This window comes from Eumetopias jubatus, unplaced genomic scaffold (genome assembly GCF_037043125.1).
Source record: "Eumetopias jubatus isolate StellerSeaLion01/CBP00866 unplaced genomic scaffold, mEumJub1_p1.0 scaffold_3, whole genome shotgun sequence".
Lineage (NCBI taxonomy): Eukaryota > Metazoa > Chordata > Mammalia > Carnivora > Otariidae > Eumetopias > Eumetopias jubatus.
The window spans coordinates 101137592-101159425 of record NW_028274809.1 but is presented as its reverse complement, the minus strand read 5'-3'; the positions used below and the strand labels follow the sequence as shown (position 1 = coordinate 101159425).

Genomic DNA, 21834 nt, shown 5'->3' with positions numbered 1-21834 from the left:
GGTCCCCGTGTGATGTGAAACAATGCTAAACACATGTCATGGGCCTCGTGTTCCTCAGGCTGTGTGCTGGGAGCCCAGGGCTGCCATGGAGGTGGGGGGGGGGCCCACCTCGGGGGTGTGGCGGGATAGCAGAATGGGTGGGGCTCCGGCCCTCTGCCCTGCTTCAACCAGATCTGTTTCACACATAACGGACTTCAGGTAAGATCTCATTCAAACTCACCCTATTATTTAAGAAAATATTGCAGGTAGAGTCCATTTGAAGCGCTGGTGTAGATCCATGTTGCCGGCTGTGGGGCTCCAGCAGGTGCTGCAGGAATTGGGGGACTGAGAAGAGGGCACAGAGGGGAGCTGTCATTGCAGATGGTGCCCTAGAGGACAGGGGCCCCGGTTATGTGAGCCAGCCACTCCCCTCATATCCAGCTCATGGAGTTCTTTTTTTTTTTTTATTGTTTTTACTTCTTTATTTGACACACAGAGAGAGCACAAGCAGGGGGAGTGGCAGGCAGAGGCAGAGGGAGAAGCAGGCTCCCCGCAGAGCAGGGGGAGCCTGATGTGGGACTCGGTCCCAGGACTCTGGGATCATGACCTGAGCCTAACCAGCTGAGCCACCCAGGCGCCCCAGCTTACGGAGTTCTATCTCCCATCACGAATGCTGCACACTCAACCCCAGAATAAGAGTCCTAACTGAATGGTCACCTGCAGGTGACTTCCACTGTGACGGTCCTGGGGGCCGGGTGCTGAGGCTTTGGGGAAAGCCAGGAAATGTTCACAGAACCGTAGGTTTCACCTTTTTCTCAAGAAGGGATCCAAGATAACAGGGCCTGGACGGAGAGCCAACCTCGATCAAGACAGAAATCCCCCTGCTCTGTGAGGCGAGTGCTCCTTAGTCAGGAACCCCCCTGCCCAAACGGAGCCCTGGTCCCTGCTTCCCCCAAGGGGGCGGTTGGAAGCACCTGCCGCCTCATTCCCTGTCACTTGTCAACTTCAGAGCAATCAGTCTGCTACTTAACACTTAACAGGCAAAGCACTCCAGCGGCTGCCTCGGATTTGTCTTTGTTAGTGCTAACAGGAGGCGGGTATGGAGGTCTCATTGTGCTGGGCTCCCCCACCACTGCCGCACCTGGGGCCACGGCGCAATCACTCAGGCCCTCGGCAATCACCAGGCAGATTCTCACCTGGCAACGACAGTCAGCTCCAAGGAACCTCTGGGGAGAAGCCCTCCTGCTGCTGGCTCCCCACGTGCGGGTCGTGGGCACACGTAGAGATCAGTGAGTTCACTTAATAGACACTGGCTGGGCTCAGAGCTAGGGATGCAGCGGGCAACAGACCGTGACCCTGCTCTCACCACCCAGTAGACAAGAGGCAGACCCGTCCGCAGATAATTCCCAGCAATGTTGGAGGTGCTGGAATAGAGGTGGGCACTCAGCCTTGTTACAGAGGAGGTCTCATCTCACCCTGCCTGGGGTGGTCAGAAAAGTCCTCCAGGATTGGGATGTGTGGGGGGGATCCCAGGCCGTCAAAGGGCAGGAGGTGGGGCACGAAGGCTGCAGAGGGACGCTAGCTAAGGAAGCAGGGCTGTGCAAAGGCACAGGGGTGAGCAAGAGCAGGCTGAGCTGGGGTAACTGTGGGTGGATTGGCCTGGCTGGAATATCACTGAATGTATCCTGTAGCCATTATTAATTCATTACCTACTTCCGTTGTTCTCTCTATTGGATCACCCACACTTCCTTTGCCATCCATCCAGTGATCTGTTATTTATGTATTATCCATCCATCCATCTCTAGAAGCCTTCATGTCGTGTTGCAAAGCAGAGCTGCCTCCATAGAACTCTCCTAGCTCACACAGTGCCTGACACTATACTATTAGGGATGTGCTCCTGCCTTGGGGACTAATGTCTGAGCATTTTTCTTTAAGAGAGAGCATGGCAGCAGGGAGGGGCAGAGGGAGAAGGAGAGAAAGAATCTCAAGCACACTCCACACTCAGCGCAGAGCCAGACATGGGGCTTGATCTCAGATTATGACCTGAGCTGAAATGAAGAGACAGACACCTGACTGAGCCACACAGGCGCCCCACTCTCAGCATTTTAACACGCACACAGCACAGGGTGAGGCAACAGAGATCACCAACATTGCAGCCTATATGATTTTTATTAAATCACAGATCTGTTTCACAGTCAGGTCCTGGGACTGGACATGGAAAGGGCAGGGGAGGTCCTGGAATCAATTTCAGAGGGCTGCGCCTACTACTGAGGATTTACTGTTGATATAACCATGACCTTGGGATTAGCCTTCTCCTAACTGTAAGCTCCATGGAGGCAGGACGGGGTCTGTCTATCTATTACAGTTATGGACCGTATTACAAGCTCAGTAAATGCTTTAGGATGAATGAATGTATGGGGAGCCTTGGGCAAGCTAGTGAGCTCCTTTGTGCCAGGCTTGCCACCTGCCTGGGACATTGGTGCTGCCCTTAGAAACCATGCCCAGTGAGGCCTGGACCTCAGTGACAGGTCACGTGCATTCATACAGGTCCTGCCTTGAAGAAGAGTTTAGCCACTTACAGGCTGCATGATGTGGGCAGGATCTGTAACCTCTCTGGGGCTTGGTTTTTTCAACTGTAAAATGGGTCCAATGGTGTGTCTGTGGGATCGAATGTTATTGCAGTGCTTTGGGAGCTACAAAGCACCACCTTAACAAGAGTGATTGTTAGTATATTTTTTTAATGTGGATACAAGGTGAGACAAACAGGAGGACCTTTGGCTTTTCTCAAGGAGGAGGAAGAATGTCAGAAAACACCAGACACTTTTAGGCTTTTGACCTAGCTCCTTTTGGAGTCACCCCCTTAGCATACTGGAAAAATCTATGTTTTCTATTTAAAGAGCATTTCCTTAATAGCCCTCAGTGCAAAATATTTCCAAGATAGTGCTTAGAATCTCACCATTAGAGATTCACTTTTTAGGCAAAACCCTTAAGAAAGGTGTTTCAGTCTGATACAGTATCCTTCCTGGAGGTCTGTATGTTGGGGTTTAGAAGCTAACAACCAGGTGTGTGTGTGTGTGTGTGTGTGTGTGTGTGTGTGTGTGTGTGTGTGTGTGTGCGTGTTGTAAGAGGCGGGGGAAGGTGTGAGGGAAATATAGCCAAAGGTCAGCTAAAAGAACAGTGTCCTATGAGAATGGGTTCATTCCACCACCAAAAGGCATCGTCTTGATGAGCAAAGCAGATCAAGTAGTTTAAACAACTTCAGTGGATTCTGCATCACCCCTGCCCCACGTCCCACTTTGGGATCTAAAGAATTCCCATAAGGAAACTCAAGGAGGCAGAGGCCTTCAAAGGAGCTGGTATGCGTGATTCTAGGTCTGGGGCACTTGGATTAAATCAGGTGGGATGTGGGTGTGGCCACTGTTCCGTTATCTTTTTTTTTTTTTTTAAGATTTTTTATTTATTTGACAGAGAGAGACACAGCGAGAGAGGGAACACAAGCAGGGGGAGTGGGAGAGGGAGAAGCAGGCTTCCCGCCGAGCAGGGAGCCCGATGCGGGGCTTGATCCCAGGACCCTGGGATCATGACCCGAGCCGAAGGCAGACGCTTAACGACTGAGCCACCCAGGCGCCCCGTTACATCCGTTATCTTATTTGACCCCCACAAGTGAGCTAGGATGTAGATGCATGTTAGCGGTGGAATGGACCCATCCTCATAGGACCTTGGATTTTCAGGATCATCTTTGAGAGTGACACCCTTGGCCTCGCTCAGTGGGAAAAGCAGGGTAAGCCCAGAAGCCCCTGTGCCCCCCACTCAACCCCCCGCCCCACTACCAACAGTTCAAACTGGGCGACTCATACCACTGTCAAACTTCAAGATATCTTTGTGCCCAGCTCATCAAAAACCAAACACTCAGGCACTTGAATAAGATAAGCAATTTGTGGCTTTGTAAAAAGTCAATGCAATTCAATTTAGACCTCTTTAGGAGTACGCCTGCCTCTCACATTTATTGTTTCCTTGTATAACCTGCTGCAGCAAAGGGACTGCAGATTTGTCTTCTGTTTGCGAAGTGGGACGAAGTCCCTGGAATGAGTGACCTTCAGGAGCCACACGAAACTTACAAATGAAGCTGTCTCCGAGAAACCTCATTCTTGCCTCAGCTCACAGCTTTTTTGCTTTATATAGATTTGATTTTCCAAATGGCAGATTATAAAACTAGCTATTTTTTTCCTCCTAAATGCAAATGCTTTAATTTTGTCTTTTTTCCCCCCTTCTTAACCAAGAGTGATGTTTTTAAAATGCAGTCCCCACTCTAATCTTTACCACTCCCGAAAGGGTCCATTTCTTTTAACCCACGAAAGCATCTTTGGTGCCAAAGGTGGGCTGCCTGGAATGTGCTTCTGTCTTCTCAGGCTGGGGGTAGATTTCTTTTTCTGTTTGTTTGTTTTGTTTTGTTTTGACTTTGTCACAGAACAAATTGCTCTTAGCTTCTCTTTATTTACTCCTTTGTTGGTTTATTTAGAAAACAGGACCAATTTAGAAAACAGGACCTTGTCAGACAAATTCAAACCAAGTGTGAATAATAATAATAATATAATGTTAATATAATAATAATGTTAATGATGGAGTATCTATATATCTATCATCTACCTATCCATCTACAGCCAAGCACTGTACTTGGTATTCTGTATATGCTTTTTGATTTAACCTTCGCAACAACCCTATGAGGTAGGTATTATCAGCCTCATTTTATTGATGAGGCTCAGAGAGATTATGTAACTTTTCCAAGGCTGCATCGCTGCTAAATGCCAAAGAGGTCAAAGCTATGCCGCGCTGAATCCTAAGCAACACTCCATGGCTTCCAGGCCCCCAGTGTTTCACGTTACTTCCTGCTTCAGTTACTCATGCCTCAACTGTGACAGCTTCTCAGGCAGGACTTTCTCATATTAGAGTCTCTTTCTGGCCCATATCCTGGGGTCTTCAAAGCCACCCTGTCTTGAAGAACCCATGGGAGCAGAAGGTGACAGTTTTGAAGTCTTCCCTTTGTTTTTTTGTTTGTTTGTTTTATTTTTTTATTAACACATAATGTATTATTTGTTTCAGGGGTACCGGTCTGTGATTCAGCAGTCTTACACAATTCACAGCGCTCACCATAGCACATACTCTCCCCAATGTCTATCACCCAGCCACCCCATCCCTCCCATCCCCCTCCACTCCAGCAACCCTCAGTTTGTTTCCTGAGATTAAGAGTCTCTTATGGTTTGTCTCCCTCCCCAGTTTCATCTTCTTTCATTTTTCCCTCCCTTCCCCTCTGATCCTTTGTCTTGTTTCTCTTTCTCAAATTCCTCATATCAGTGAGATCGTATGATACTTGTCTTTCTCTGATTGACTTATTTCACTCAGCATAATACCCTCTAGTTCCATCCATGTCATTGCAAATGGCAAGATTTCATATTTTTTGATGGCTGCATAATATTCCAGTGTGTGTGTGTGTGTATCACATCTTCTTTATCCATTCATCTGTTAAACTGATAAGAACAGATACTACACTTAATCTTAGCCAAAAGGCTGAGAAGCGATATCCATTCATCTGTTGATAGACATCTAGAAGCCTTCCCTTTGACTGCATTGTCATGTCTATCTTAATTTTAGGCTTCTGCAGGATTCTCAGTATCAGAACTTAACTCAATGAGATACCACCTCACACCAGTCAGAATGGCTAAAATTAACAAGTCAGGAAATGACAGATGTTGGTGGGGATGTGGAGAAAGGGGAACCCTCCTACACTGTTGGTGGGAATGCAAGCTGGTACAGCCACTCTGGAAAACAGTATGGAGGTTCCTCAAAAAGTTGAAAATAGAGCTACCATACGATCCAGCAATTGCACTACTGGGTATTTACCGCAAAGATACAAATGTAGGGATCTGAAGGGGTATGTGCTCCCCAATGTTTATAGCAGCAATGTCCACAACAGCCAAACTGTGGAAAGAGCCAAGATGTCCATCGACAGATGAATGGTTAAAGAAGATGTGGTATATATACACAATGGAATATTATGCAGCCATCAAAAGGAATGAGATCTTGCCATTTGCAACGACATGGATGGAACTGGAGGGTGTTATGCTGAGTGAAATAAGCCAATCAGAGAAAGACATGTATCATATGACCTCACTGATATGAGGAATTCTTAATCTCAGGAAACAAACGGAGGGTTGCTGGAGTGGTGGGGGGTGGGAGGGATGGGGTGGCTGGGTGATAGACCCTGGGGAGGGTATGTGCTATGGTGAGCGCTGTGAAGTGTGCAAGACTGTTGAATCACAGATCTGTACCTCTGAAACAAATAATACAATATATGTTAAAAAAAAAAAGAAGTGGATAGCAGGAGGGGAAGAATGAAGGGGAGTAAATCGGAGCGGGAGATGAACCATGAGAGACGATGGACTCTGAAAAACAAACTGAGGGTTCTAGAGGGGAGGGGGGTGGGGGGATGGGTTAGCCTGGTGATGGGTATTAAAGAGGGCACGTTCTGTGTGGAGCACTGGGTGTTATGCACAAACAATGACTCATGGAACACTACATCAAAAACTAATGATGTAATGTATGGTGATTAACATAATAATAAAAAAATTTTAAAGAAAAAAAAAAGAACTTAACTGACATGCTTTCACCCATGTTGGAAGCTTCCTTTCCTCTCTTTCATCACCTGAGTGGAAACCCATCAACTGCCCCCTTACCCCCAGGCCCCCCTGGCTCACTCTCATTCTTGGCCCTAGGGAAACCATGGGGCTTGCAGTCACACTCAGCTGCAGCCCCTGGGGACCAGATGAGGTTGTGGCCATACATTTCTTCCTTTCCTTTTTGACCCAAGCATCCTGGAATTGGCTTCGAAGTGATCAAGGACAGGCACTTCTTCTTACTAGAGTCAAAATGGTCCCCCCATCTTTCCAGAAGACCAGAATATTCAAAGACGGAGGCAGGGCGCCTGGGTGGCTCCGTCGTTAAGCATTTGCCTTCGGCTCAGGTCATGATCCCAGGGTCCTGGGATCGAGCCCCGCATCGGGCTCCCTGCTCCACGGGAAGCCTGCTTCTCCCTCTCCCACTCTCCCTGCTTGTGTTCCCTCTCTCGCTGTGTCCCTCTCTGTCAAATAAATAAAATCTTAAAAAACAAACAAACAAACAAACAAACAAGGACGGAGGCACCAGGCATCACGAGGAATCCAGTGCATTAGAATAGAATTCCAGTGCAAATGGTGAGTATTCATCCTTTCTGATGGCTGAGTAATATTCCATTGTATATATGGACCACATCTTCTTCATCCTTTCGTCTGTTGAAGGGCATCTCGGCCCCTTCCACGGTTTGGCTATTGTGGACATTGCTGCTATGAACATCGGGGCGCATGTGCCTCTTCTTTTCACTACATCTGTGTCTTTGTGGATGGAACTGGAGGATATTATGCTAAATGAAATGAATCAAGCAGAGAAAGTCAATTATCATATGGTTTCACTTCTTTGTGGAACATAAGGAATAGCATGGAGGACATTAGGAGAAGGAAGGGAAAAATGAAGGGGGGGAATCGGAGGGAGAGATGAACCATGAGAAACTATGGACTCTGGGAACCAAACTGAGGGTTTTAGAGGGGAGGGGGTGGGGGGATGGGTTAGCCTGGTGATGGGTATTAAGGAGGGCACGTACTGCATGGAGCACTGGGTGTTATACACAAACAATGAATCGTGGAACCCTACATCAAAAACTAATGAAGTATTGTATGGTGACTAACATAACATAATAGAAAATAAATAAATTAAAAAAATTAAAAAAAAAAAGAGTAGAATGTCAGCGAGGAGAAGTACCAAAAATGCTGGATTGTGACTTTTTATCTGATCTTTCTTCTAGTATCTTTTGTTTGGACCAAACAGAGACCCAGGCACCTCTACCTGAGCTGCACAACTGAGCCTCAGTCTTTCTCCACATCCTCACTCATGGGTGCCATTGCTCCCCACCCCGTCAGGGGGCTGATGCCTCCTTCCATTTTCTTCGCAGCTATCCCCCTCCCCTCCCCCAAACCTGTTTATCATGCAGCATCAGGTTGCCATTGTTTTGTTTTCATTACATTTATCTTCAAGGTTACTTTCTGTTTAGGGAAGATAATGTTTGTTCTCCATGGAGGATAGTGATCTAAAGTTTGAATTTTTAAAATTTGTATTTAAGAAAGAATAAGCAGTCCTATTAAAACCATGAAGATAGGCAGGTACGAGGAGGAAATGAAAAAAGTCGTGCAGATGGTACAGAAATGACTGAAGGTGGGGGATAGTCACTTGTGTAATCCTGATGGGTGAAATTGAGGAGAGCGGAAACAGTTTGAATCAAAATGGTACGTGGTTACGGAAGTAAAGGTGATGGCAACAGCTGCTGGGTGGCCGTGCTCGGGAGCAGGGAGTTATGGGGAGGAATCCTGGGGATAAATTCTTTCCCTGGGAGCCTGGCTGCCTCGCGTGTGACTCCAGCCCAGCCCTGAGCACAGATGTGGGAAACTTTCATGCATAAGGCACCTCTGAATTCTGGAACCAAATGGTTCCTGGCCATTTGGACAGCTCCTCCTCATGACAGTCATCAGACTTGGTGCTTTCCCTGGTGTTTGCAATGCCTGGAGCCGTGGGGCTCCTGGGTGGCTCAGTCAGTTAAGTGTCTGACTTTGGCTCAGGTCATGATCCCAGGGTCCTGGGACCAAGCCCCCCGTCTGGCTCCCTGCTCAGCGGGGAGTCTGCTTGTCCTTCTTCCTCTCTGCCCCTCTCTCCACTCGTGCTCTCTCTCTCTCAAATAAATAAACAAAACAAAAAAACAATGACTGGAGCCCTGACTAGGAGTCGAATGGAGCTCTATGAAGCCTGAGTAACCTCTGCCCTGCTGCCTTTCCAAGCCCATGACTGAACTGCTAGGGGGCTCATGGATGTGAGGTCTGTGATGACTGTCCCACAGGGGAACCAGGCATGGGAATAAGGAAGGCAAGGCTAGGCTGTCTTCCTGCACCTCACACTTGAAAGGCTCACATGTTCAGCTGATGAGCTGGAAGGAGAAATCTCGGGAAGGACAAGTAAATAAATGTCAGAAGAGCCTTCAAAGCAGAGCCAGGATACAAACAGAGGGGCCTGCAGAGGCTGTGTTTATCACATGCAGCTTTATAGCAACATGTCAGTTTTTGCCCAATCAACATACTAGTCACCCTGGGAAAATCAGTTTGCCTGATGTTGATAAAGTCGTTGTTTTCTGCATGTGCCAAGTAGGGAAGGAAGAGGCGTTGGCAGCAAGTGGGTGACAAGACAACTGAGAAGAGTAGCTGGAGGAGGTGGGAAGGGGCAGTGCAGGAGATGAGAGCTCATAGACTGTGGGCATCAGGAGGGACCTTGTCCCACTCCCATGGCTCAGATACCATCAACGGTCTACACCTGTTACTCCCTCTTCCTGGCTAACAGAATTCTGATTTGTGATCAGCAATTTGCTCAGGCAATGGAGCATGACTGGTCTAAGCCAGTCATGATGATTCTGTATGCCACTTTCCTAGCTGCTCCTCTAGCTGGGTGAGGGACACACGACTCCACTGTGGTCAGGGAAACATAACGGGTATGTCCCGGAAGACTCCGAGGAAGCTTCACTCTCCTGGTAAAAAGTTCACATGGGGCTGGTATTCTTCTAACCTTCTGCCTGTTTTCTGCCTTGAGCACAGATATGGTTCTTAGAGCCACAACAGACGCTGTGTGGCTCTGAGATGACAAGGTGACACATCAGTGATGGCAGGACAGAACGGTAGAGAGATTGGAACCTCTGAATGATGTTCCTGGGCAGTTGCACGAAACCCAGAGCAGCCTACCTCTGGATTTCTCCCTATGTGAGATAGTTAATATCTTTACTGCTGGAGCCACTGCTTGTCAAGTGTTTTATTACTTGCAGAAGAGGATGCCAGGGGCCCACGGAGGGGCCAGAACCTGCCCAAGGTCACAAAGTTGATTATAGGTCTCTCTCCACAGATTTCAGGCTGTTTCTTGAAATCTCCCACCCCTCACTTCAACCACCCTGGTCTAGGCCCATCCCACCAACCCCCTTCTCTCTCTCTCTCTCTCTTTTTTTAAATTTTATTTATTTTTTGACAGAGAGACAGCAAGAGACGGAACACAAGCAGGGGGAGTGGGAGAGAGGGAAGCAGGCTTCCCGCTGAGCAGTGAGACTGATGCGGGGCTCGATCCCAGGACCCCGGGATCATGACCTGAGCCAAAGGCAGACGCTTAACCAACTGAGCCACCCAGGCACGCCCCACAACCCTCTTCTCAAGTTCAGTGCTCTCCCCCCATGGGTTCTCTCTCAGCGTATCTTTCTCAAATCCAACTTTCTGCATGTCAGCTCCCTACCCTGATCCTATCATGGATGACAGTGGAGGCAGATTTAAATGCAAGGTCCTCTGCTTGGCACCACCGTCCTCTCCCTGACTGGGTATACCCAGTTCATCTCCTCACTGCACCAACCCCCATAATGATTACCCTTCTATCAGTTTTGGGCACCTCTGTCCTTCTACCTTGATTCTTCCCTGCCTCTTCTGTTCCCACTGCTACTCATTCTACAAGGTCTGCCTCCTCCATAAGGCCCACTCTGATGGCCTGTGGTACTAACTGTCAGGACTATACTTCTGGGCACAAATTCTTTCTGTCTTAGCACTTCATCTTATATTGTCTCCTAAATGTCTTATTAGCACTTCTTTGGGAAGAAGGACTGCTCTTCTGCATCTTTTGACTACTTCACAGTTTCTAAGTCATGGCATGTAGTTGGTGCTCAAAAATACTTGGAGATTATACAATTTTACAGCATGTTTTTAAAACATGTTAACATTAAAATAACACATTAATTTGTAAAATTTGGAAAAGTAAAAAAAAAAAAACCTGTAATATCAACACCCATGGAAATGTATGATGGCATTTGGCCCTATTTCCTCTTGGTTGTTAATCTTCCAAAAATTGAAATAATATTAACACACTGATTTATTGATAAATCTCTATTGTGGGAAGAAGTAAAACTATGTACAGATGACACAATCTTGTACATAGAAAATACTAAGGAATCCACAAAATGACTATGAGAACTGATGAACAAGTCCAGGAAGATTGTAGGATATGAGATCGATATACAAAAATCAATTATAATTCTATACACCAGCAATAAACAATCTGCAAATGAAATTAAGAAATAATTCCATGTATAAAAGCATCAAGAATAAAACACTTAGGAATAAATTTAACAAAGTGCAAGACTCGTACTCTGAAAACTACAAAATACTTTGTAAAGAAATTAAATAAATGGAAAGACATCCCATGTTTATGGATAGGAAGACTTCATATTTCTTAGATGGTTATATTCTCCAACCTGCTCTGTAGATTGAATGTAACTGATCAGAATCCCGGCTGGCTTTTTTTTTTTTTTTAGCAGAAATTAAAATGTTGATTCTAAAATTCGTATGTGAATATAAGAAAGCCAGACTCGCTAAAACAATCTTGAAAAAGGATCCAACACTTCATTGTTTCAAAACCTATGACAAAGATACATAATCAAGAGAATGTAGTATTGGCATAAATACAGACATATAGAACAGTGGAATAAAACAGAGATACCAAAGCAAACCTTCTTTGCCACCTAGGGCCCCCAAAACAAACTTCACACTTACGGTCATTTGCTTTTCAACACGGGCACCAAGATAATTCAATGGGAAAAGGATTTTCAACAAATGGTACTGGAACACCTGGAAAGCTACGCACAAAAGAAAGAAGGAAGTCAGGTTCCTTCCTTATACCAAAAACTCAATATGGACCAGATATTTCAATTTATGAGCTAAAACTGTAAAACTCTTTGAAGAAAAAGCATAGGAGTAAGTTCATGACCTGAAATTAGAGAAAGCCTTCTTCGATACAACCTGAAAAGCACAAACAAGAAAAAGAAAAAAATAGATAACTTGACCTAATCAAAGTTAAGGACTTTTGTGCTGCAAATGATATCATTAAAAAAGAAAAGGCAACCCATAGAATGGGAGATTTGCATGTCACATATCTGATAAGTGGCTTCTATCCAGAATATATAAAGAACTCTTATAATTCAATAATGTAAAGATAATAAACCAATTTAAAAATGGGCAAAGGATCTGAATAGACATTCCTCCAAAGAAAATATACAAATGGCCAACAAGCACATGAAAACATGTTTGATGTCATTAGCCATCAGGAAAAAGCAAATCAAAACCACAATGAGATACCACTTCATACCCACTAGGATGACTATAATCAAAAACACAAATAGTAACACGGGTGCCTGGGTGGCTCAGTTGTTAGGCGTCTGCCTTCGGCTCGGATCATGGTCCCAGGGTCCTGGGATCGAGCCCCACATCGGGCTCCCTGCTAGGTAGGAGGCCTGCTTCTCTGTCTCCCACTCCCCCTGCTTGTGTTCCCTCTCTCGCTGTGTCTCTCTCTGTCAAATAAATAAATAAATCTTAAAAAAAAAATAACACGTGTTGACAAAGGTGTGGAAAAATTGAAGCCCTCCGGTACTGCTGGTGGGAATGTCAAATAATTTATCTGAGTTAGAAAACACTGCGGCAGTTTTTCAAACAGCTAAGCATAGAGTTACCATATGATCTAACAATTCTACTTCTACTTTAATGCACAAGAGAAATGAACACTTAGGTCACACTAAAATGTTAATATCAACATTATTTACAATAACAAAAGAGTAGAAACAATTCAAGGGTCCATTAACAGATGAATGAATGAATAAAATGTGGCATATCTGTATAATAGAATATTATTCAACAGTAAAACGTCCTGATGCATGCTATAGCATGGATGAACCTTGAAAACATCATGCTAAGTGTAAGATACTAGTTGTTAAAGACTGTATCTTGTATGATTCCATTGATAGGGAATGTTTAGAATAGGCAAAACTATAGAGACAGAAAATATGTCAGTGGTGGCTCAGAGCTGGGGGTTAGGAGAGGTAATGAGAGGTGACTCCTGATGAGTTCAGGGTTTCTCTTTGAGGTTATAAAAATGTTCCAAAATTGATTGTTGCATATCTCTGTCGATATGTTAAAAAAAATCTTTGAATTGTAGATTTCAAATGGGTGAATTAGATTGTATGTTAATTATATCTCAGTACACTGCTAAAAGTGTATTGTGGGTAAAGTCTCTTTGGTCTTTAAACATTCATTCAAAATGTACTTATTGTGGCCACATAATATTTCATTATGCAAGTAAACCATACTTTGTTTAGTCAGAACTATATTGACAGACATTTAAATTGTTTTTACTCCAGTGGTCAAGACAAAGATGAACGTTCTTACGTACAAACACTCTGTGCATTGATGATTATTTCCTTAGGATAGATTCCTGACAGGGTTAAAACTCATCTTGTAAATTGCCAAATAATCCCAGAAATGGTTTGCCAACCAGAGTGCTTCATTCATCAGACCTCCTTCAACACGCAGTATTACCAGACAGACACTCTTGTGATGGTCTCGTTCGGGGAAATGGTAAGTTACTGACGTTGAAGTTTTGGTGTGTTCTCTCGCTTACTCATTAGTGAGGTTAACCATTTTCTCAAACCTATACTGGGTACATTTTTCTCTCTTTTCCTTTGCAAATTGACTGATCATGTCCTCTGCTTGCTTGCTTATTTATTTAGTTGTTTATTTAAGGAGGGCACTTGATGTGATGAACACTGGGTGTTATATGCAACTGATGAATCTCTAAATTCTACCCCTGAAATTATTAATACACTGTATGTCAACTAACTTGAATTTAAATAAAATCTAAAAAAAATAAAATAAATATTTCTTGTTAATTTATAAGGGCATTTTATGGTTAAAAATATTAAAACTTTGTCACCATCATGGAAGTATTCTCAATTTGTCTATTTCCCTCTTAATTCTGTTTTTCTGTTTCTTTTAAAGTACAGAGGTTCTTCATTTTATGTAGTCAAATGTACTGATTTTATTTTGAGTTTTCTTGTTTTCTTTTATCCTTAGGAAGTCCTCACATCCTCTATATTTTCTTCTATTTCTGTGGGCTTGTGTTTATAATTAACCTTTTATTGATCTGGAATTTGTGTTGGTTTCTGATATTCAATTAAGATCCATCTTCTCTCCCTGATTGTTACTAAATTATCCCAACTTTTTAAAAAATTAAATTCTCCTTTATTTGCCTCTGAGTTTGCAACAATACTTATATTACAAATATATATGTAGTTTCTGGCCTTTGCAGGCATTTGGGGAATTTATAAATACAGCCCCCAATTGGAGTGCTTTGCTAGTCTCTTGCTGTATTAGTATTAATCTGTTACACTTTTTATAGCTTTACAATGTGTTTAATAAACTGTGAGGCAAATTCATCCCCATGTACTTCTTTATCAAATTTGTTTGGCTATCCTTAGCCATTTAGTCTCCTCAGTGAGATTTAGAGGGACTTTTCCAGTTCCCTGATCCCCATCCTCTAACATACCAACTCCCTAAAGCATCCTTTGTGACTAAGTGAAATATTTCACGTACGTCTGCATAATACAAAAAAAAAATGTGATCTTTTTCATCACATCTTGAATAGACACGTTTTGGGGTGTCTTGGCAGCCTATGCATTATTTCTCTGGTAACTGTACCTCCCACAGAATAGTCATGACAATCATGTCATAATATGTGACCCCCAACTGTCCCTCCTCACAGCCAATTGAGCTGGGGTGGACACCTGACCCAAGCTAGGCAAATAAAATCCATCTTTTCTGGGAACTTACCTTTGGAACCCTGGAACAGGGGAATTGGGTAGCCATTTCTGCCAGGACCTGGAGTGAGCAGAAGCTGGTCTGCAGGAAGAGAGAATGTCCAAGCAGCATAAGGCACAGCCCTCTAGATATATGGATGTACCAGCTTTGTTATGAAGGTTCTCAGTTCCTGCTGCCACAACCCCCCCAGATTTTCTGAGATATCTCTGCTTCTTTCTGATAAGATTACCTTCTTTGCTGAACACTAATTTGAACCGTGGAGTTATAGTTAGGAAACTACAGATCTCAGATCAATGCACTAGTTGATGGCCCCTTTGGGATCAGGACAGAATGAATTCTTTGCAGGAGCTGTGTTCTATGCTAAGCACACTAAGGTGTGTTGATGCCTTTAATCCTCAAAGTCCTACAAAGTGGTTACTATCTTGCCTCAGGAGCAGGTGGCTAAAGAGGCTTCCAGAACCATCCTGAGCCATATAGGTACAGAGTCCTCTCATCACCAAGATAAAGCAAAGCTCTGAATTTACTCCTAAGGAGGCTAATAGAACATCTCTCCTGGTCTTCCATTTCTTGACCAAAGATATTGCTTTTCTCTGTCTCCCTAGAAACCTTCCAAGACCTGGTACAACCAGCAACTACTGTCGTCCTCCAGTGGTTCATGAACAACTAGAATCAAAGCTGTGGTCACTGTTGACCAGCACTTGTTTCTGAGTAACATACCATGGCATAGCCAACTGATCCTATTCCATTTTGGAGATTATGACCTGCGTGTAGTTCCAAGGGAATGCTACTGACCACTGGCTCTTAAAATTGTGTGGGTCAATCCTTTAGAGAACCAGAAGAAATCTGAAGAAATCTGAGAATCTGAAAAAAAAAAATCAATGAACGAATATGCACACATATGTACATAATACATATTTGCATACAATTTTGGGAGGGAAGTTCACAAACTTCCTAACATCCAGATATGTGGACCCCAAATTAAGGACCCCTTCCTCAGGTAAAGTTGGATTTTATCCGGTCATGCAACAAATCTCTAATTTCATTTTCTGAAGGCAGGACCTGGATGGGTTCGGAGCTGGTGGAAAAACCATTTTCAATCCAAAATTGGATTAAGAAGTGGCTGTTGTATGGAGGGAAGTCTAAGTGGGGAATACAAACTTCTGCTCTTGGCCCTGTCCTACGCAACGTATTTTTTATATCAGTGATTTAATATGAGGCAGGTTTAGTCAACCTGAAATTGACACAAAATTTGTAGGGACAGCTAATACTCTATATGACAAGATCGAGATTCAAAATCTCTCAGCAGATTGGATGACAAGAAATTAAAGCAAGGTGAAAATTATAGCAAATATGTCACAGAACATAGGTTTTAAGTCTTGGAAGCCCACTGTCACTATTGTCATTGCTTTGGGGGTGTCACGAACCATGCCTGAGTAAGATGGCAAACTCACTGGCTCACGTGTGTGTTCTGATTTTTCCACTGACCAGTCATTCTCCGTCTCTCCCTCTCCCCAGGCTTGCTATTCCCTGAGACACGATATGGGAATTAGGCCAAAGGATAACCCACCATGGCCTCTAAGTGTTCAATGAAAAGGAAGAGTTGCACGTCTCTCCCTTTAAATCCAAAGCTAGAAATGATTAAGGAAGGCATGTCAAAAGCCAAGATAGGCTGAAAGCTCTTGCACCTGTTAGCCAAGTTGTGAATGCAGAGAAAAAGTTCTTTTTATTTGTTTGTTTGTTTTTACTGAAGTATAGTTGAGAAACAATATTACATTAGTTTCAGGTGTGCGACATAGTGATTCAAGAAGTGGATATGTTATGCTATGCTCACCATAAGGGGACCTACTGTCTGTCACCATACAAGGCTATTACAATACCATCGACTGTATTCCCTATGCTGGCCTTGTATTCCCATGGCTTATTCATTCCGTAACTAGAATCCTGTGCCTCCCACTCCCCGGGAAAAGTTCTTGAAGGAAATTAAAAGTGCTACTCCAGTGAACACACAAATGATAAGAAAGTGAAATAACCTTATTTAAAATTTTTTTATATATATTTAGTGTAATAGCCTTATTGTTGATATGGAGAGAGTTTGAGTGGTCTGGACAGAAGATCAACCCAGCCATGATATTCCCTTAACCAAAGCCTAATTCAGAGCAAGGTCCTAACCTTCCTCCATTCTGTGAAGGCTGAGAGAGGTAAGGAAGCTACAGAAGAAGAGTTTGAAGCTAGCAGAGATGGGTTCATGAGGTTTAAGAAGAAAAGCCATCTCCATAACATAAAAGTGCAAGGTGAAGCAGCCAGCGCTGATGTAGAAACTGCAAAGTTATCCAGAAGATCTGGCAAGATAATTAATGCAGGTGGCTCCACTAAATGAAAGATTTTCGATGTAGATGGAAAAGCCTTCTATTAGAAGCAGATGTCATCTAGAACTTTCATAGTGAGAGAGGAGAAGTCAATGCCTGGCTTCAGAGGTTCAAAGGACGGGCTGACTCTCTTAGGGGAGAATTCAGCTGGTCACTTTCAGTTGAAGCCAATGCTCATTTACCATTCTGAAAATCCTAGGGCCCTTATGTGTTATGCTCAATGTACACTGCCTGTGTTCTATAAATAAAACAACAAAGTCTGGATGAGAGCACATGGTTTACTGAATATTTTAAGCCCACTGTTGAGACTTACTGCTCAGAAAAGAAAGGATTCCTTTCAAAACATTACTGCTCATTAACAATGCACCTGGTCACCCAAGAGCTCTGATGAAAATGGACAATGGGATGAATGTTGTTTTCATGCCTGCTAACACAACATCCATTCTGCAGCCCACAGATCAGAGTCATTTTGACTTTCAAGTCTTATAATTAAGAATTATGTTTTGAAAGACAATAGTTTCCAGAGATAATGATTCCTCTGATGGATCTGAGCAAAGGAAATTGAAAACATTCTGGCAAGGATTTACTATTCTAGAGGCCATTAAGAATATTTGTGATTCATGGAAAGAGGTCAAAATGTCAACATTCATAGGAGTTTGAAAGAAGTTGATTCCAAGCCCAGTGGATGACTTCGAGGGTTCCCGATTTCAGTGGAGGAAGTAAGTGCAGCTGTGATGGAAATAGCAAGAAAACTAGAATTACAAGTGGAGCCTGAAGATGTCACTGAATTGCTACAGTCTCACGAGAAAACAGATGAGGAGTTGCTTCTCATGGATGAACAAAGTAAGGAAGTAGTTTCTTGAGACAGAATCTAGTCCGTAAACATGCCAGGAAGACGGTTGAAATGACAACAAAAGATAGCAAATATCACATAAACTTAGTTGATAAAGCAGTGGCAGGGTTTGAGAGGTTGGACTCTAATTTTGAAAGAAGTTCTACTGAGGGTAAAATGCTATCAAACAGCAGCACATGCTACAGAGAATTCATTTGTGAAAAGAAGAGTCAGTCGATGTGGCAAACTTCACTGTTGTCTTATTTTAAGAAATGGCCACAGCCACCCCAGCCTTCAGCAACCACCACTCAGTCAGCAGCCATCAACATCAAGGCAAGACCCTCCACCAGCAGAAGGATTACAACTCACTGAAAGCTCAGATTATGGTTAGCACATTTTTAGCAAAGTGTTTTTTTTTTATGATTTTATTTATTTATTTGACGGAGCGAGACAAAGAGAGAGAAGGAACACAAGCAGGGGGAGTGAGAGAGGGAGAAGTAGACTTCCCGTGGAACAGGGAGCCTGATGAGGGGCTTGATCCCAGGATCCTGGGATCATGACTTGAGCCGAAGGCAGACGCTTAACGACTGAGCCACCCAGGTGCCCCGCAAAGTGTTTTGTTTGTTTTGTTTTATTTTTTGTTTTTTGTTTGTTTGTTTGTTTGTTTGTTTGTTTTGCTTGAACTCACGACCCTGAGATCAAGACTTCAGCTGAGACCAAGAGTCAGACTCTTAACTGACTGAGCCACTCAGGTGCCCTGCAAAGTATTTTTTAATTAAGGTATGCACATTGTTTTTTTTTTAGACATAATGCTATTGCACACTTAATAGGCTACTGCATAATGTAAACATAAATTTTATAGTTCAGGGAAACAAAAAAAATTCATTTGACTTGTTTTATTGTGATATTCACTTTACTGTGGTGGTCTGGAACCAAACCAACAATAATTCTGAGGTATGCCTGTATATCCCCTAGGAGGTCTAGAGAACATGGATCCATATGGTGTGAGGAAAGTTGAAAAGAACCAGGATTCTTTACCCTGGAGAAGAGTGCATGGGGAGAAGGGTAGGGGCAGATAACAGCCATCAGTTATCTGCTAAGCTTCATATGGAAGAATGACTAGATCATTTAGTGGCTCTAGGAATTGCTCACCAACAAGCATTGGTTGTCCTATGGAGGAGTGAGCTGCTAATCACTGGAAATATTTGAGGAAAGGCTTCCTGGTCACCTAATGGGAGATGTAACTCAGGAAACATGGGTCTCCACCCTGAATCGAGGTGGAATTTGATCTGGGAAGACAACTCTAGTAGACTGGTAGTGGCCATCTAAACATGGTGATGAGTAAGTTTAGGAGGCCACCTTTGGGTTCAGCAAGTCAGTGAGTGATATCTGTGGGTACAGGGGTGAGGGGCAATGGTACTCATACTGTGTACTGGTCAACCCTTCACCAAGATTCCTTATTGCTCTAAAACTCTATAATTCTCCTTTCTGTACCTTGGCAAACTTCTTTTGGTGCACCTGTCTGTGCATCCACACATAATTTGTGTGCATTTCTTATAGATGTGTGTTTGTCTTCCTCACAGTGACTTGGTCAGCTGTTAATGTGGAATTAGAGCCCATAGCAAGCCCTCCATGGTTGGTTCTCATTCTTCTGCCTAAACTTACCCTCCATTCTGGACAATTCTGGCCCCCACTCCAGCCTAGGGGATCCTCATGGCCCTATGCACAGGCAGCACTCATTCTTACCTCTGCAACTTCACTCAAGGTTCTCTCTCCTGAAATGGTCCTTCTTTTCCCTGTTTAGTTCTCCACACAAGTTCAGGCCCAGGCAAGCACCTGACCCTCCAGCCAACCCGGCTGGTCCAGCTGCTGTGAGAACCACAAGCACTCCAGGCTGTGCTCAGCAGTGCATCACTTAGCTATGAGCTGTGCCTCTAAGGAAATGAGGACAGATTTCCTGAATGGTTTATGGAAATTAGCTTCTTTAGGGGTCCAGATTGGTTGTCCCCAAATTATAGCCAAAGACAAGACTCGGGTGCAGGCAGTTTATTTGGGAGGTGATCCCAGTGGAGTAAGGAAGTTGGGGAATAAGGAGGGAGGAAAAGCCAATGGAAAGGTGGGTCATTGAGGCACCAGGGGCTTGGTTCACTGGGCCTCTGTGAACTGTACAAAGCACCTCCCAGAACTCTTCATTGAGGATAGAGATCGGGGCACTTATCCGTTTGCTTCTCACCCCACCTGTTGGGAGTTGCCATGGGAGCTTTAACTTTCATTTCTGAGCTGCACTTGCTTGCAGGCTGTGTAGACTCCCCTTAGAGCAGGTCCTGAGGCAAAAAGTGGGAGAACAGAGCCTTTGGCATGAGCCTTGTCTGCTTGAGCCCACAGCTACAGCAGAAACCAGAGGGGAATGACATGGGACCCTGAAACCATGTGCTGCTGCAGTAGGTCCAGCTGGTCCTGTGCCACCTCGAATTTTCCACTCTACGTTTATTTAGCGATCATTTATTGAGCACCATTGTATACCCAGTTTCAGGCACCAAAAGGTACACAAAGTTCCATGTCTGTCTCTTGTCTTCTAGATTGAAAGGTGCTTGGTGCAGGGAACGTGATACCCCAGACACACGGTGGGCACCCGAACAGATCTGTTGATGGATTGATTAATTAGTTGACTGAACAATTTACTAAACTAAACCCTCACAGTTTCTATATTAAAAGTCATTCCTTATCATAGGAGAAATCAAAAGTTTACTTCCAGTCCTCTGGGGCATTGTAACCTGCGGTGTATGCAGTACACATTCCAATGATAAAGTCCTTAATAACTACAGGATGAGTTGGCAGAATGATTTAGATCTAAAGTCCAGAGCAAGGCAATTACATCTGGCTCACAGCTTTAAAAAATTGAAATAATCTTTATCTGAATTTTTTAAAGTATGTTAAAATTATAGCATCAAATGTCAAATGTGGCGACGACTTATTCTGCCCATGTGAGAGGTGACACGGGGGAGGCAGAACCTTAATATGCATGTTGCCACCACCTAAAGGTTAAAAACATCTGATGCGATCTGGCACACTAATTGTACTTTTATCGATCACATTGGGAATCTGAATAGCATAAGGGAAATGAAATTCTTGAGGCCCGCCTTTCTGCCGTAGATTTTCCTCATCTCCTCTGGACAAATGAGACGTTTGGAGAAGGAATTTGTCTCCGGGGGCTTGCTGTCCTGCTAAATTATTTTCTATTTCTCATTAATTCTTGTCTTCCTCTTGCCCACACTGCCCACCCCCTCCTGCCTTCCCTTGCCCGTCCAAGCTGCATCAAGCTGTCAGACTCATCCGCTCGGGGCTCTCCCTCACTGCTTCATTAGGCTCCCTTCCCTCAGAACCAGAGGTGATCAGGGCTTAATGATGTCCTCCCCGTGTTACTTGCTAGTTGCCTCATCTAGGACCCTCTTGGTTCTGTGGGAGATACTGCCTTTTGGTATAAAGGGCATGTTTTAAGTAAAGGTAAGAAAATATAAGGTGATGTCTGCTAGAACTGCTTTGAAATTGCCAAAGGAACATTAAGGAGGTCAGTTCAAAAACCTGGAGCCCAGGTAGAGAATCTTGGCTCCTTCCTCTGAGGGCAGGCAGGCCAGGCACTAATGTGGGTATTCCAGATGGGGGTCAAGGTGCAGCAGAGCAGGGCAGGAAAAGTCACAAAAACACATCACAACCTACACAGTCACATGGATGAGTCTCACAGACCTAATGTGAGCAAAAGAACCCAGACACAGGGGAACACACACTTCATGATTTCGTTACATGAAGTTCAAGAAGAGGCCAAGCTAATCTCAGTGCAGGAGATCAGGACAGGGGCTACCTC

General features: G+C 43.9%; 1 pseudogene; it reads right to left on the bottom strand.

The window, feature by feature from the left end:
• Positions 1 to 5412: 5412 nt before the first annotated feature.
• On the bottom strand, positions 5413 to 5556 carry LOC114207384 (U2 spliceosomal RNA; annotated as a pseudogene).
• Between the last annotated feature and the right edge of the window lie 16278 nt (positions 5557 to 21834).